This window comes from Gigantopelta aegis, chromosome 4, assembly GCF_016097555.1.
Source record: "Gigantopelta aegis isolate Gae_Host chromosome 4, Gae_host_genome, whole genome shotgun sequence".
Taxonomy (NCBI): Eukaryota; Metazoa; Mollusca; class Gastropoda; order Neomphalida; family Peltospiridae; genus Gigantopelta; species Gigantopelta aegis.
The window spans coordinates 34,687,995-34,705,889 of NC_054702.1; the positions used below are offsets into that span (position 1 = coordinate 34,687,995).

General features: G+C 35.7%; 1 protein-coding gene across 4 annotated transcripts in view; it reads left to right on the forward strand.

Annotated features, from left to right (window-relative positions):
- Window positions 1-5,610: 5,610 nt before the first annotated feature.
- Window positions 5,611-17,895, forward strand: part of LOC121370450 — a 46,945-nt gene continuing 34,660 nt past the window's right edge. For 2 of the 4 annotated variants that reach the window (XM_041495681.1, XM_041495684.1), the window contains exon 1: window positions 5,611-5,743. The gene's annotated coding sequence lies outside the window, so the exon portion shown is untranslated. Of the gene's footprint in view, window positions 5,744-12,995; window positions 13,348-17,895 lie in introns of those variants that run through there. The other 2 variants (XM_041495683.1, XM_041495682.1) reach the window with 2 other exon arrangements.

Genomic DNA, 17,895 nt, shown 5'->3' on the forward strand with positions numbered 1-17,895 from the left:
ATACATGTACATACATGTACAATCAAAAGTTTGTCATTAAGACCACCCATGAAACCACAAGAAGGAATTGTTTATAAACATAGGTTAAAATATATGAAACAAAATCAAATCCAAATTAAAAGTTTATCTTCAGCAAATATATTTAATAATAAATTCATTAAAAAAAAATGATTCAGCAGTTAAGGCAGCAAATTCTAGTTATTAGATGGTGTTAAATATTGTCTTACTATTACAGGCTTTTTACTGTAAACTTATCACACATATGACACATCACCAACAACTTCCTGCTTAAATTATCAATTTTGACAAATCCAACATGTCTTTGGTGATCCTGGTATGGTGTCTAATTAATTTTATGCTAAAAGAAAAAGGTATGTAGTGGCTTACAACTGCCTAATGCCAATTTCAAAGTAATTTACGATGAGAGAGAGGGAGAGGGAGAGGGAGGTAGAGAGAAAGAGTAGGGTCAGAAGGTTTAACATGTTTAATAAGCATTTTGGATGTTTTTATTTTTGTTGGGGGGGGGGGGGGATTAGAGTTTCGGTTATTGTTTGTTTTTTGGGGGGTTGGGGTTGGGGGGAGGGTGTGCCTTGGTGCAGTTAAGAAAAACTGAATTATTTTTTTCAGTTTAAATCTATATACAAGGAAATGTATAAAATGTTTATTATAGACAGATGGGTGCTATACACTGTTCTTTTCTAATCTCACATTTTGGGCATTCGTTCATGTCACCATGTTCCAAATGTCAACACAATCAAGATCATTTCGAACTGTTCTCAACAATATGAACAATATGTCAGCATGTTCATAATGTTTCGATAATAGATTAATTAACAATACAACTTGTAAATTTAAACTGTATACCAGTACATTAAAAATAAAAAGAGAGAGAATCTAAGAATAGATATCTCAATTTTATTTCATTTCAACTTATTTTCGTGCTTATATCAAATTAAGGTTCAAGCACGCTGTCCTGGGCACATACCTCAGCTATCTGGGCAGTCTGTCCAGGGTTAGTTGTTAATGGTTAGTAAGAGAGAAGATGGTGTAGTGGTCGTTAAAACTCACTCTGGGTGAGAGCAGGTACCGGGCTGCGAACCCAGTACCTACCAGCCTTATGTCCGATGGCTTAACCATAACAGCACCAAGGCCGGTATCTCAATTTAATAACCATAGCTCAGTTAGCCCAAACAAATTATCATACAAATGGTATAAAATTCATCATTATGATTACCCAAAACAAATTAAAATAATAATAAATAAAAATCAATTCCTCAAAGAATAATTTTTAAAATCTGTTATTTTATCAATAAAACATCCATCACAAATTTAACAGATTGTGAGCATTCATGCAGTAGTATGAAATACCCTCACAATCTGATATTTGTATTCTTTGCAGGCATACTGGTGATAAAAACCTCAATCACAGGCTTTTAGCAGTCTCTCTACAAGGATTTCTTCAATACAAAATAAAAGGAATGTGTGACAATCACCGAGTTGAAGCACTTTATTTCATAATCCACCTGGGCTTAACTCAAGTTAATTAGCAGTAATTACCTTTAGAGCAGAACATTCGGGAAAATTCAGACTGAAAATTGCTCTCAATTGTTGAGTTGCTGCCACAGAAATACTAATAACATATTATGAACTTCACATAAAAGAGAGGGATTCTTTTACAAAATTATTATTCTGGTTTTGAAAAGCTAGAGAATTATAGAGTTTGAGATTTGTATACTTGTGTTTATTACTTTAACTGCTATCCATGTTAATTCAGGGAAATTTCATTATCAAATATCTTAGAATCATTCAGAAACTTTTTTTTTCTTTCAAAAGAGGAATTAGAAATATGTAAAGTATGACTGGAATATGTTGATAACATTTTATTTCAGAGATGACAATGATACTGGTGGGGGAAAAAACTCCCCAAAAAACCACTACAAAAATAATGAGCAGTCTTGAAAAATAATGTGAGCTTTTCATGACAGAACACAAGAACAGGTTTTTAGTAGCAGGTTCAAGCTTGGTTTATAGTTAGGGGGTGGGATCTAGTCGTTAATTTTGACATATAGTTTTAGAGAGGAAACCTGCTCCATTTTTCCATTAATAGCAAGAGATCTTTCATATATGTACCATCCTACAGATAGGATAGCACATAGCACAACCTTTGATATACCAGTTGAGGTGCACTGGTTGGAACGAGAAATAGTCCAATGGGATCGATCCCAGACTGACTGCACATCAAGCAAATGCTTTACCACTGGACTACGTCCCTCCCCCAGTACAGAGATGTAAACCCAGAATCTACTAGCTTAACCACTAAGCCACTGGAGCTGCATGGTGTAGCCAGAGTCCCACAATTTCATTTCAATTTATTTTTGTGCTTATATTCAATTAAGGTTCAAGCATGCTGTCCTGGGCACACACCTCAGCTATCCGGGCTGTCTGTCCAGGACAATGGGTTAGTTGTTAATTGTTAGTGGTTAGTGAGAGAGAAGAGGGTGTAGTGGCCTTACACCTACCCACTATTTATTATTTATTTATTTATTTTAATGTTTTATTTAACAACACACTCAACACATTTTATTTACGGTTATATGGCATCGGACATATGGTTAAGGACCACACAGATATTGATAGAGGAAACCTGCTGTCGCCATTTCCAGCGCCCTCAATAGTTTAAGAAGTAGCAGGCTACAACAGTGATGATAGCAGGGGGCAAAGCGGGGGGTCTGGGGGCCCTCCCCAAGAAACATTTGAAAAATCGAACCTCTGAGACTTTATTAAAGAAGAGAAAGCACTTTTTTTTTACCATCAACGAAAAGTAGGCGGCGGCAAAAGCTGTTTCAGGCGGCGATTTGCCGCCGGAGACCGGGTACTTTTGAGGGCTCTGCATTTCATGGGCTACTCTTTTCGATTAGCAGCAAGGGATCTTTTATATGCACTATCCCACAGACAGGATAACATATACCACGGCCTTTGATATACCAGTCGTGGTGCACTGGCTGGAATGAGAAATGGAGATAGATTCCAGACAGACCACACATCAAGCGAGTGCTGTACTACTAGCCTACGTCCCGCCCCCAACCTGCCCACCTACCCACTGAGTCATTAAAACTCACTCTGGGTGGGAGCCGCTACCGGTCTGCGAACCCTGTACCTACCAGCCTTATGTCCGATGGCTTAACCACGACACCACCAAGGCCGATACTGTAGTTGCATGGTGTAGCCAGAGACTCACAACCGTTTAACACAGGATTGCTCCTACAGCCCTGCAATATCTTTAACACTGGCTGACACCAAGTGCGATATGTGTGGATCATGTAGAGACAACCCCACACAATTTACAAAAACATCAAACCTGCATGTTCAAAAGCCTGTCTTAATTTCTAAGCAAACAACAGCTCACAGTTCTTGGCATGTCTAAATGAACTAAGAGATCAGTTTTCGGACAACTGTTTATGCAAATGTTGGGTTCAGTTTTTTTCCAGTAATAGGCTGCAAGTCAGCGGCAGATGCTTCAGATCTTGAGAAGTCTTGGACATGTTTGAACAACTTTGGAGACTGTTACAAATCCAATTAGCTACCCATCCATGGAATATCATGTTTGAATCTGCATGTTAATTGCTAGCCAGCCAGAGTTCATATCTTCCTGTCAATGTTTGCTCTCAGGGTGAGTGAGTGACTAAGATCAGGTTAGGGTTAGCATTGGTCATTGTGTTCAATAATTCTTACTTAATTCCAATAATACTGGAGAAAGAGGGATGGAAAAAAGATCTGCTTGGCATTCCAATAATACTGGAGAAAGAGGGATGGAAAAAAGATCTGTTTAAGCATTCCAATAATACTGGAGAAAGAGGGATGAAAAAAAGATCTGTTCAGCATCCCTGTAAATGTTAATATCCAAGTTTAAACAGCTTTTATTAGTTACCCATTCCTCCTCCCACCCTTAAAGTATAGTGTCTAGAATAGGATATCCACGAGTACTTGAGTACTTGGGCACGGGCCAAGTCCAGCAAGACTCGAGTCCGTTCACAGGACTTGAGTACCGTACAAGAAAGAGAACTTTCATTTAATTATATTTTTAAACGTCATTTTGCCATATGTTTGCCACCGGTTACAGTATAGGGCTATGAGACAGGGAGGGAAAACAAAAGTTGAATGTGTGAAATGCAATACAATGGCATGATATGGCATCCATGTTCAGCACTGGAATTAATACATATAATGCTATTTTACTTTATTCCTTAATCTCATTATTATCTAGTACTCAGGTTTTTAATCTTATTTTAGATTATTCTCAGGTACTCGCGTCCAGGTCGAGTTTGACCCTTGAGAACTCGAGTCCAATATTTTGGACTCGTGGAGACCCTACTCTGGGAAAAACAAAGGAACAACAAAAAGTATTCTATTTGCAAATAACTAATATTATGTGTGTAAAGGGAATGTGATATAGGTAGGTGTCTCGGTATAATACTGTTTTGAATGAATCTCCACTCTAAACTATAAATTTGGGTTACTTGTAGGCTTATATTTACTCAAATTTCCTTTATGTTCTTACTGAATCCAGGACATTTGCCCCCCAGTCCAAAAATGGATAGGTGGACATTTGCCCCCAAGTCGAAATGATGGCTAGGACATTTGCCCCCCAGTAGAAATGTTTGCTATGACATTTGCCCCCCAGTATAAAAATTGGTTTAATTAACAACTTAAATTACTGTGTTTAATAAGTTCTTAATTAACCCTAACCCTAACCCTAACCCATACCCCTACCCCTACCCCTACCCCTACCCCTACCCCTACCCCTACCCCTACCCCTACCCCTACCCCAAACCCATGTGCTTTCTAATGTGCTTTTTCAACATGTGCTCAAAATGAAAATAGTTGTTCACAATATTTCTACTGGGGGGCAAATGTCCTAGCCAACATTTCTACTGGGGCGCAAATGTCCTAGCCATCATTTCGACTGGGGGGCAAATGTCCACCTATCCATTTTTGGACTGGGGGGCAAATGTCCTGGGGGGCAAATGTCCGTATCCCATTCTGATTAGTGTTTCTCAACTGGAATATATATATATATTTTTTTTTTAATTTATTATTCTGTTGTATTTATCTATTTACTGTTTGTAAGAAAGTGTATATTAAAAAATTATGAATTAATTAATAAAGGATGGACAGACAACACCATACCATAATACCTGTCAAAGAGGGGTGTTTAAAAATTATTTGCATGCAAGCTAGGTTTGATAATCCTATGTAAGGAAGATATGGCCCATACAAGGATGAAAGTTCATGGACGACGACATACCATAATAGGCAACGACCTATCAGAGAGGTGTATAAAAATAATTTTGTCTAGTCGTAGGCCTACCAACAAGATCCCATCGGTGGGCCCATTGGGCTATTTCTCATTCCAAGGCAGTCCAACCCCGTGCAGTGACAATATCAGTATGAATTGTTTATACATATGGAACATTATTGTTATTTGCAACACATTTCTCTTTTCTTTTCATATAAAGCTAAACTGAAATTATTGACACACAAAAAAAAGTAATAATAATAAATCCACAAGCGGAGATCTCTATTTGGTTACTGAAATCACGTGACTATGATTTTTGGCACTGTTGTTGGTGCGTAGATGTTTTCTATTATAAAGTCTCTCGGTTTTTTTTACTATAACAATTTAGCAAAAGTATTTTCCTTGTATTTGTTGAAATTTGAAAATGTCAACATCAACAATTATGTAGTAAGTAGATACGGATATATTATTATAAGTGTGTTAAAAAAATAAAACAAAACCAAAAACATTGCTTTTTATCCCCGAGTGCTCATTTTTCGTGTAACTAAACTAAAGCGTTTACCACAATGTAGTGCATGCTATTGTCATTGTTAATAGTACAATACTAAAGGAGCATGAACCAATGTTTTTTTTAACCATAATGTATAGTCCTTGCTCATTTAGTTGTACAGTCCGTTAACAAAATTAAAGGTTTAGGTAGGCGTTTAACAACTGTCGCAAATAATTATAATCCCAGCAAAAAATTGAAAAATAGAGATTTTATTTCAGGCACATAATCATTGATAATGAAAATGAGACAGTGTGCTTTCAGACTGATTTAAAAAAAACAACAACCTTTGTACAAGAATGAAATTAATTTTGCCCTTATTTTAATAGCTGGAAATCTTGCAAAACAATTTTTTTTTTTAAAGGAGGGGACAATTAAGGCATTTGGCCTGGCATGCATATTCAACGATATATAATGCACATTATTGCTTAATATCAACAAGTATAATTGTATAGTTAATTAATAAAACGTTAAATGTGAGGGCTATTATATATAATGGGCGCAGCGATTTTGTACCATCCCAGTGAATACGCCCTCTGGCAAGCTGGTGGTTACGTAATACCCAACGTGTCACTTCAGGAATTAGTCTTCGAAATGAAGAAACAAAACATACTTGATTTTTGCAGATGCATCGCAGTGTTCTGTAATTATATCCATCCTAGTAAGCCAGCACCAATTATATACTATTTTTCAATACAAAATAAACCACCATTGTCAAAGTGTTGAAATAACTATTATGTTTTCGTACATATATTAACCCACACACTAAAACAATAATCGGAGTGTTTTCTTGGTTAATTGGTCTTTTCTTTCCATGGCCTTTCTGTGGTTCTTGATTGGCAGGTGTATATTCAGACGGTCCCCAGACACTGTGTCTAGATACACTAAAAAGACGTGCCTCTTTTTATGAAGGTCACAGGGTATTGTGTGATAACAGCACGGATACACCTCAGACCGTAATGGACATTACCAACTGCCCTGCTTTATTACTGTAAGTAATTCTGTAAAACCCTTGATTAAGTAGACTTTCCCATCTAAAATCACAAAACTGACCAATTACGTTGTCCCAAAGAAAAGAAAGGTATCACTTCGGTATCTATTGTGAGTGGTAGTTTTTGCTCGAACGTGCCCTACCAATAGGCCTAATAGTATGCATTTTTTTCTTTGGATTTAAAAAAAAAGAAAAATACTATAACTCAGTTTCGTTCTATTGATGTAACCTGAAATATATTTAGTTAAATAGTTTATTATACTATCAAGTCATTTATGTTGTTTTACAAGTCAGGTTGATGAAAGCGAAACGCCTTGTCGTAAATTAGAGCGTTTGTTTACACTGTGCATAGAGAAGTTAGACGGAGCTGACGTCACTTCGCCCCAAGCTATACCACCGGACGTCACAAAAACAAAACAAAATGGCTGCCCCCAGTTAGCAGGAATAATCATGTTTTTTTATTAACTCTAAAATTACATGTTTTTCATTTGTTAAAGTGTCAGTATGTGTTGGTGGTCCGGGTATGCATCTTTCCAACACATAAGGCTCTTGTTTGAGTTGACCCTGCCTTTAAGTTTACAAGTTTTGTTTACCGACACCACTAGAACACGGATTTATTTTTCATCAGCTATTGGGTGTCAAACATTTGGTAATTTTGACATATAGTCTTAGAATGGAAACCAGCTACATGTAATAGCAAGGGGTATTTTATATGCACCATCCCACAGACACGATAACACATGCCATGATCTTTGATATACAAGTCGTGGTGCACTGGCTGGAATGAGAAATAGCATAATAATGGGCCCACTGCTGGGGATCAATCCTAGACTGACTGCACATCAAACAAGTGCTTTACCACTTGTGACTAATACATTATTACACAAGAAATCATTAATTCTAGGGAATGTACCCACTGAAAGAGAAATCCTAATACCATATATTCAAATCTTGTATTCAGACGCATATATGCAGGAATTTTAGCAGTCGGATGGGGTCTAGTAGCAAGCAAAGTTTATTGGGCTGTGTGTGTGTGTCGAGTTATGCTTCCCCGAAAAAGTTATTGAAAAAGTATTTGATCCCCCCCCCCATGCCACCCTCTGCACACACACCTAGTATTTTAGCAATACTATATATGTAGTAATAGTAGCAATTAATAGTATTTTAATATATGTCTCATTCCTAATTGTATGTACCAGTATCTTACTAGTAGTACATCTTTCTAAAAGTAGATTTTGTTCTTCATAAGATGTATCGCATGCAATGTAGAAGTATAATGTTGTAAGATTAATGTACTGCTAAATTCCTTCCCAACAGCTCTCTCAGACAGTCTGACATTCTCTGCACTTGCAGGTGTTGAAATATCAGCTGTGATTACACTCCAAATAGATTGATAGTGAAAGATGGGCTCCATGCATTAAGGTCTGCTTCTTACATCAATACTATTCTGCACCTTACTTTCCTTACACATTATGATGTTATTCAGCCTGGCCATTACTAGTGTGGGTTTTGTTCTCGCAGGGCATGATGATCATAATATTGTTTGAGGTGTACATACGCAGAAGCTACATGTATGCATTGTCATCATGGATAAGACAAACTAAGTTTAATGGGAAAGATTTAGTCGGCTGTCATTGCAGATAGAATGAACTGTCAGTGCCCACAAATAATACATCAAGTTTGTTTTGTTTAACGACACCACTTGAGCACATTGATATATTAATCATCGGCTATTGGATGTCAAACAGTTGGTAATTTTGACATCTAGTCTTAAAGAGGAAACCTGCAACATTTCTTTCCCTTAGTAGCAAGGGATCTTTAATATGCACCATACCACAGACAGGATAGCACATACCACAACCTTTGATATACCAGTCGTGATGCAATGGCTGGAACGAGAAATAGCCCAGTGCCCTAATGGAAAAATGTAGTGGGTACCAAATGTTTGACATCCAATAGCCAATGATTAATAAATCAATATGCTCTAGAGGTGTCGTTAAACAAAATAAACTTTAATGTTATAAATAGGAATAGCCCACATGGCGGCAGACGAAATAACTATATTAATATTATAGACACCAAAGTAGCTTTAAAATAGGCTGAGGTGTTGTTAACAAATATACAAATATAAACTATTGTATCACAATAGCAGGGTTTCTGCCAGACGGTTTCTATCTTAAAATCTTTGAAATTAATGAATGCATTTTTTAAGGTTTTAGATAGACTATATATATGGTAAGAGAATTGCTGTTTAAAAATTTCAAAGTGTATGAATAATCAATTCTCTGTTCATTTTCAAAAGACTTCAAACTATAATCACCTAGTAGGGACACTTGCGATCTGTTTTGTTTTTATTACATGCCCTTGAATTATGTTTTGGCGGAAAGCCTGAATGGGGCAGTAAAATTAAGAGCAGCTCTGGACTAACTGCATTGAGGTACAATGTTCATATTAAAATCACGATGAAAAATTCATTTGGCATGGCTACAGCCTTTTTGATTGCTACTCGGACTTTATTTATCTGCACAGATTTACTAGCTGTTGAAACATCCAACTTTTTATAAGAATCTTTTTGCATATTGATAGCTCAAAATAATTCCACTAGTTATGTTAACATGAACATGGCTTGTCAGTCTGGTGTATTAAATGTTTTTTTAAAACAACATTCTGCTTCAGTCCATAATACATGTGGGTTTTTTAGAAAGCCAGGTTTTTCCCCATGGCTATATGATGACCAGTTAACGTAATTACCTTTCTTCTGTATGAGCAGGACTAACTCAGTCAGTTGAGTGCTTGCTCGAGGTACTTGGGTCTCAGGATCGAATCACGCCTGTGGATCCATTCAGCTGATTGGTTTTTTCTCTCGTTAAAACCAGTGCACCACAACTGGACAAAGGCCGTGGTATGTGCTTTCCTGTCTGTGGGAAGGTGCATATAAAAGATCCCATGCTGCATTAGGAAAAATGTACCGGGTTTCCTCTGATGACTACGTGTCTGAATTTCCAAATGTTTGACATCCAATAGCCGATGATTAATCAATCAGTGTGCTCTAATGGTGGTGTTAAACAAAACACTTTCTTTCTTCAGTATGATAAACTCGTACACTCACACCCTTTAGGAATATGAGGTTCTATGTTAGCAGGGGTATTAACATATTGTTAGCTTAATTGTAAAATTTGCAGCAAGGATCACATATTTTGTGCTTTTTCTGTCTGGCTTAAAAGATGTCTTCAAGAGATTTTTTCTGTCTCTTTATTATAGTGCTTTTGGTTGAGTATTTTTCATGATTATTTTAACTTTGTTAAAAGGTAACTTACCAGTAGTGATGTCCCAATGATCCATTATAGTCAAAAATGGATCAGTTTAGCACTACTGATGTGATTTGTGCTTTTTTCATATGTATATAAAAAAAAATAGATGTTGAATAAGTATTAAAGGTAAAATTAGAGAACACGATAGGTGCAATCATAATAATTCAAAAGATTCAAGATTAAGTTCATATAATTCTAACTGATTATGTCATTGAAAGTTTATCAGTTTGTACATATTGATGATCAGTGATGAAATTTCAACCTATTCCCAACACTACAAACAGCCATCTGCCTTAGTGATACCTTCTTGATGGAAATGAGGACAGAAGCATTTACACATACTTTCTTTTAAAAAAATTTTGTTTATTGTCTGGTGTGGGACGTATGCCAGTGGTAAAGCACTTGTTTGATGCACGGTCCGTTTGGGATCGATCCCCATCGGTGGGCACATTGGGCTATTTCTTGTTCCAGCCAGTGCACAACGACTGGCATATCAAAGGCTATGGTATGTGCTATCCTGTCTGTGCTGTGGTGCATATAAAAGATCCCTTGCTACTAATGGAACAATGTAGCGGGTTTCCTCTCTAAAGACTATGTCAAAATTATCAAATGTTTGACATCCAATAGTCGATGATTGATAAATCAATGTGCTCTAGTGGTGTCGTTAAACAAAACAAACTTTCTTTTTTGTTTGTTTATTGTCTCACCTTTACGAAGTGAAAAGGTAAGATATAGGTATTACGTTTCCGGCAGTGGCCGCAGCACAGTGATAGTGACTGCATCAACTTTAACGTTTAGCGTAACATCAGTTTCATGTTTGACTCGAATTCTCTAGATTATAAGACCTTGATCATTGGTTTATAGTTAAACCTGTGAAAAAAGTATTTGTTAATTGAATTTGTTTATTTGCCGTAATTTTATCTTATGGATGTTCTATCAATGACACTGAATTAGTTTATTGTATGCAAGACATTTACTTCGACTCAATTCTTGTTTTTTGCATATAATAATTATCATATATATATATATATAATTAATAAAATTAGTCCAAAAAAAGAAGAAATGAAGATTATGTTGTTTGGATGGGACATGCACATGACGTTACATGTATTTTATTCTTGGGTGGGGTTTTATTCAATTATTGCTTGCTCAACATTAATGTAACAACACGTGACTCAGTTGTATAAGAGCAATTGAGAGTGATTATTAAAGTTCAGCAATCAATATTCTGTGACACTTGATCCACAGTAACTACTGGTTTTGTAACTGCTTTCGGAAATGTGCAGGAAATAAGATGTAATGTGTACTTTGTTGCTATTGATCAGTTATAAAATACTACAGCTGGAGCATATAGTATTCGGAGTATGTTATTTTCAATTTGTTCATATTATTCATTGTGCCATAGTCTTATAATCTGAGATGGAATAGTCTTTTAGTTAAAAAAAATTTATATACAATTTATAAAAAGTCTTCCAATTTTATGTAGATTGAAACCCCTTTAAACCAGACACCTACAGGACCAAGTAAAATGTTTAAAGGGACAGTCCTGAGTTTACAACCATTGTAAAATGTTTTCGACCAATAGAGCCTTTTCGATGATGTAACATACAAATTAAATACATTTTCTTATTTAAAATATCAGTGTCTGTATTTACAAGGTGTCTGTTGTTGTCCTAATGCTTGTAGTAGGCCAAACCAGATTTTACCTCCCAATAAAATTTTGCACGTACGAAAAAATATATATCATGAATTAAAGTAAAAATTGAGTGCTACAAACATTAGTATTCAACCACAGACATATTCGATATACAGCCACTGGTATTCTAAACAAGAAAATGTATTTAGTATGAAATAGTAGTCACCAACAAGGCTCTGTTATTGCAAACATCTTACAATGGCTGTAAACTCAGGACAGTCCCTTTAAGTGAAAAGTATAGCCATGGAATGGCGGTAATGGCTTTCCTCTCCCATTATCTGTGTGCTCCATTTGTCTGACACCATAAAACTATAAATACAAATGTGTTGAGTGCATTGTTAAATAAAACATTTCTTCCTTCTTCCTTCACCACAAACTATTTTTGGCTAACCGCGTTTCAAATTATTGTTGTTGTAACTGATTGTGGGTTTTGTTTAAATGAAATACAGTGATCATCCTTGATACGATTGAGTAGATTACAGAAAGCAAGTGTTAATTGTCCGCTTTTAATTAACTCCAAAATCAACCACCAACTAATGGGGCAGGTTTTTTTGCATGTGTCAAATGTATATTGGTATAAAAATAATCATACATATTTGTTGTTTGATATTATTGTGTTTTATTTAGTTGTCTCAGTGTCGTTGATTTGTTATTTCCCTTTATATCAGATAAACTGACAAACTGAATTATGATTTAATTTTACTATCTTGATAGGGTGGGATTCTAATGTTGACGATGTATGAACTACGATGCAGAAAAGAAAATAATTACGAAGTGTTGTGTAAATTGATTTCATTTAATAACAAGTCAGTTAAACTGAATCCAAACTTCCAAGCTGTTCAAGATCAACATTGTTTTTCTTTAACGACTGATCTGGCAAACACCACTCAGTTTATCACGTGCAATTTATATTGCATTGATTGCCTTGACCAGCTCAATTATTAGCCCCAGCGTTTACGGCCTTTGAACTGCACTGGGTATCTAAAGACCTCTATCATCCCTCTTGTGTCTGTGTGCAGTGTGGGTTAGCAGGGATTCCACTGGCGATAGAAAAGCAGCGAGCAGCAGCATCCACAGAGCTGACAGGCTTCACTCAGTGTTATAGCACTCGGCACACTGCCTACTGGCCACATAGAGCGCACAATATCGGCACACTGCCTACTGGTCACATACAGTGCGGCACAATCTCGTGTTGGTCTAGTCATTTGTTCACACACAGAGGATGGAGTAAAACTGAAAGGTCATTCCAGTTGATAGAGGTTTGGGAGTTGAAGCCAGTCCCTGTACTCTCTACATCATAAATTCAGCTGTTCAGAGTTTTAAATGGGAAATTACATTGTGTGAGATGTTTAAGACTTGACATTTTTTTATTTGGATTTAATATGGTTTATAGACAACTGAACTAAAGTCTTTGGATTTTATACAGTGAGTGATGCCATGATGGGGACAGATTGGAAATTGATGTTGGATGTTGTGGAAATGGTTTAGTAGTTGAAGGAGTATTAAGTATGTATGATTTTTTAAAACATATTTATATCTATTTCTGTGATTATTAATAATGTTTATAATTATTTAATTAAACAAAATGTAGTAAATGAAATGATCATCTTTTATTAAGAATACAATAGAACAGAAAGATAAACTGTTTATAAAGTATAATAAAAGCAGGGGTGGGAATTATCCTCGGATCAGCTGTTTTCCTCTCATGGAACATTGCGTTTCCTCGCATTTTAATCGTCCTTTCTTCCAAAATGTGTCAGATGGTACAGATTTTAACCTAGGATTGTAAGAATTTTTGGGACCCCTCTAGATTTCCTCATTTTTACAGTTCACCAATTCCCATCCCTGAAAAGGTAAAATTTTAATGCAAATTAAAAAAACAAAAAAAAAACTATATTTTTATTATTAAATGTGTTGTAATGAAAATAAAAACCAACCTGTATTCCAGTGTATGTTTTAAAAATAATAATTTTAGCATTTTTCATCTGATATATAGAATGTAAAAATAAATAAATAATGATCTGCAATTAAAGTTATATTCTCTAAAGACTGTATACCAGTATATATGTAGTGTTTAAGAAGCAGGATTATAGTTTTGGGGAGAGAAGGGGGGATTGGTTGGAGGGCAGCACTGATATTTGTTTGAAACTTTAAAAAATATAACATTTATTGTATAGTATAACTTTTTTAACAAATAAGTAATCCATTTTCAAGTTTAAAAAATCTTTGGGAGGTAATACACAGTTTTGTTCATCCATGATGGATATGTGCTAAAAACATTTGTGGAAACTGACATAAATCATTTTGTATTAGCTTGTTTTGAATCTGTAAATATGATGTTTGGTAAATATCAGCGGTGTTGTGTAATGCAATATATCTCGTAAACCATTCATTACATTTGAACTTGTTTATTGCAGGGTAATTGACATGGGTTAAAACAGTACTTGATTGTCTGTCATTGACATTTGAAACTGCATGTGTATGTTAATTAGGCCATTACACAGATTACTAGCATTTGGTTTAATGTGCTAGTATGTTAGAATCACAGCTAATAAATGGTTCTAATATTACTCAAGTTTCTTCTTCTAATGGTATAGACTACAAATAAATATGAATTCTATTTAAATGATAAATACCACATTTGGCTTATGTAGTAATATGGTATATATATTGTACATGTAGTAATACATGTGGGGTTTTTTTTTTTTGGTTACAGTTGCTCAGGGAACATTTTGTTTTGAAAGTTTTGATTAATAACAGTAGCGATACTTGCTTATAAATTAAACATTGATTAGCTACTTCCTTATAACATTTTAGAATTCTGTAGTGATCTCTCCAATCATGTGTAGTGAATCGAAGCAAATTTATATATACTGAACAAAATGGTCCCTGTTACTGTCTGATACTTTATATTTTATTTTTGAAACTTGTTAAAGTATTAATGTTGATGGATATACTGAAAATTCGGGTCATTTTACACCTTATCAGAATGCACAAAACCCTTCTTTAAATTATGATAGGTACAGTGAAACTTCTCAAAACCAGACCCTCTGTAAACCAGAATTCCCTCAAAAACAAATGTTTTTCATGGTCCCTTTTTAAATATCTGTGCAGAAAAGAACCTCTCTAAACTGGATACCTCTTAAAACTGGATTTTTTATTTGGTCCCGAGGATATTCAGTTTAGAGTTTACATCCATACTGTCCTGGAAATGCAGTCCTTGAGACTGGACTGTACGCCTCTCTTATTTTCTATAAAAATGTTAAAATCCATTTTAATTAAGAATATAAAACTACATTTTTGTTCATGTCTTGTCAATTGATTGAATGGTTTTTCCAGCACTGGTAAATACAATGTAATAGATAACACACCTTTTTAAAATTCATGGTTAGCCGTACAAACTTAGAAATATTCATTTGAAAATAGAAGTATAAAACATTAAAGCAGACAACTGGAACAGTTGCTATTGTCAGGCAATAAATTGCTTCCTCTGTTAATGCTTTGTTATCTATAGTTCATCATACTGCAGAGTTTGATTGATGGCTCAGCTGATGTAGCTTGTTCGTCATTGACGAATGATGTTCCTCCACCTTAGTTTAGGACTTTGTACATGCATGTAAAATGTTGTGTTTTACAAAACTGGGATTTTAAAATATAGCTTGTTTGTGGTCATCCTGATGTTTGTAGTACTTGTACTTCGAGTCGTCAAACTGATGTTCCTCCACCTTAGGACCATGTACATAAAATGTTGTGTTTTACAAAACTGGGATTTTAAAATACAGCTTGTTTGTGGTCATCCTGATGTTTGTAGTACTTGTACTTCGAGTCGTCAAACTGATGTTCCTCCACCTTAGGACCATGTACATAAAATGTTGTGTTTTACAGAACTGGGATTTTAAAATACAGCTTGTTTGTGGTCATCCTGATGTTTGTGGTCATCCTGATGTTTGTAGTAGTACTTGTACTTCGAGTCGTCAAACTGATGTTCCTCCACCTTAGGACCATGTACATAAAATGTTGTGTTTTACAGAACTGGGATTTTAAAATACAGCTTGTTTGTGGTCATCCTGATGTTTGTAGTACTTGTACTTCGAGTCGTCAAACTGATGTTCCTCCACCTTAGGACCATGTACATAAAATGTTGTGTTTTACAGAACTGGGATTTTAAAATACAGCTTGTTTGTGGTCATCCTGATGTTTGTAGTACTTGTACTTCGAGTCGTCAAACTGATGTTCCTCCACCTTAGGACCATGTACATAAAATGTTGTGTTTTACAGAACTGGGATTTTAAAATATAGCTTGTTTGTGGTCATCCTGATGTTTGTAGTACTTGTACTTCGAGTCGTCAAACTGATGTTCCTCCACCTTAGGACCATGTACATAAAATGTTGTGTTTTACAGAACTGGGATTTTAAAATACAGCTTGTTTGTGGTCATCCTGATGTTTGTAGTACTTGTACTTCGAGTCGTCAAACTGATGTTCCTCCACCTTAGGACCATGTACATAAAATGTTGTGTTTTACAGAAGTGGGATTTTAAAATACAGCTTGTTTGTGGTCATCCTGATGTTTGTAGTACTTGTACTTCGAGTCGTCAAACTGATGTTCCTCCACCTTAGGACCATGTACATAAAATGTTGTGTTTTACAGAACTGGGATTTTAAAATATAGCTTGTTTGTGGTCATCCTGATGTTTGTAGTACTTGTACTTCGAGTCGTCAAACTGATGTTCCTCCACCTTAGGACCATGTACATAAAATGTTGTGTTTTACAGAACTGGGATTTTAAAATACAGCTTGTTTGTGGTCATCCTGATGTTTGTAGTACTTGTACTTCGAGTCGTCAAACTGATGTTCCTCCACCTTAGGACCATGTACATAAAATGTTGTGTTTTACAGAACTGGGATTTTAAAATACAGCTTGTTTGTGGTCATCCTGATGTTTGTAGTACTTGTACTTCGAGTCGTCAAACTGATGTTCCTCCACCTTAGGACCATGTACATAAAATGTTGTGTTTTACAGAACTGGGATTTTAAAATACAGCTTGTTTGTGGTCATCCTGATGTGTGAAGTACTTGTACTTCGAGTCGTCAAACTGATGTTCCTCCACCTTAGGACCATGTACATAAAATGTTGTGTTTTACAGAACTGGGATTTTAAAATACAGCTTGTTTGTGGTCATCCTGATGTTTGTAGTACTTGTACTTCGAGTCGTCAAACTGATGTTCCTCCACCTTAGGACCATGTACATAAAATGTTGTGTTTTACAGAACTGGGATTTTAAAATATAGCTTGTTTGTGGTCATCCTGATGTTTGTAGTACTTGTACTTCGAGTCGTCAAACTGATGTTCCTCCACCTTAGGACCATGTACATAAAATGTTGTGTTTTACAGAACTGGGATTTTAAAATACAGCTTGTTTGTGGTCATCCTGATGTTTGTAGTACTTGTACTTCGAGTCGTCAAACTGATGTTCCTCCACCTTAGGACCATGTACATAAAATGTTGTGTTTTACAGAACTGGGATTTTAAAATACAGCTTGTTTGTGGTCATCCTGATGTTTGTAGTACTTGTACTTCGAGTCGTCAAACTGATGTTCCTCCACCTTAGGACCATGTACATAAAATGTTGTGTTTTACAGAATGATTTTAAAATGTGTTTGTGGTCATCCTGATGTTTGTAGTACTTGTACTTCGAGGTCAAACTGATGTTCCTCCACCTTAGGACCATGTACATAAAATGTTGTGTTTGTGGGATTTTAAAATCAGCTTGTTTGTGGTCATCCTGATGTAGTAGTACTTGTACTTCGAGTCGTCAAACTGATGTTCCTCCACCTTAGGACCATGTACATAAAATGTTGTGTTTTACAGAACTGGGATTTTAAAATATAGCTTGTTTGTGGTCATCCTGATGTTTGTAGTACTTGTACTTCGAGTCGTCAAACTGATGTTCCTCCACCTTAGGACCATGTACATAAAATGTTGTGTTTTACAGAACTGGGATTTTAAAATACAGCTTGTTTGTGGTCATCCTGATGTTTGTAGTACTTGTAC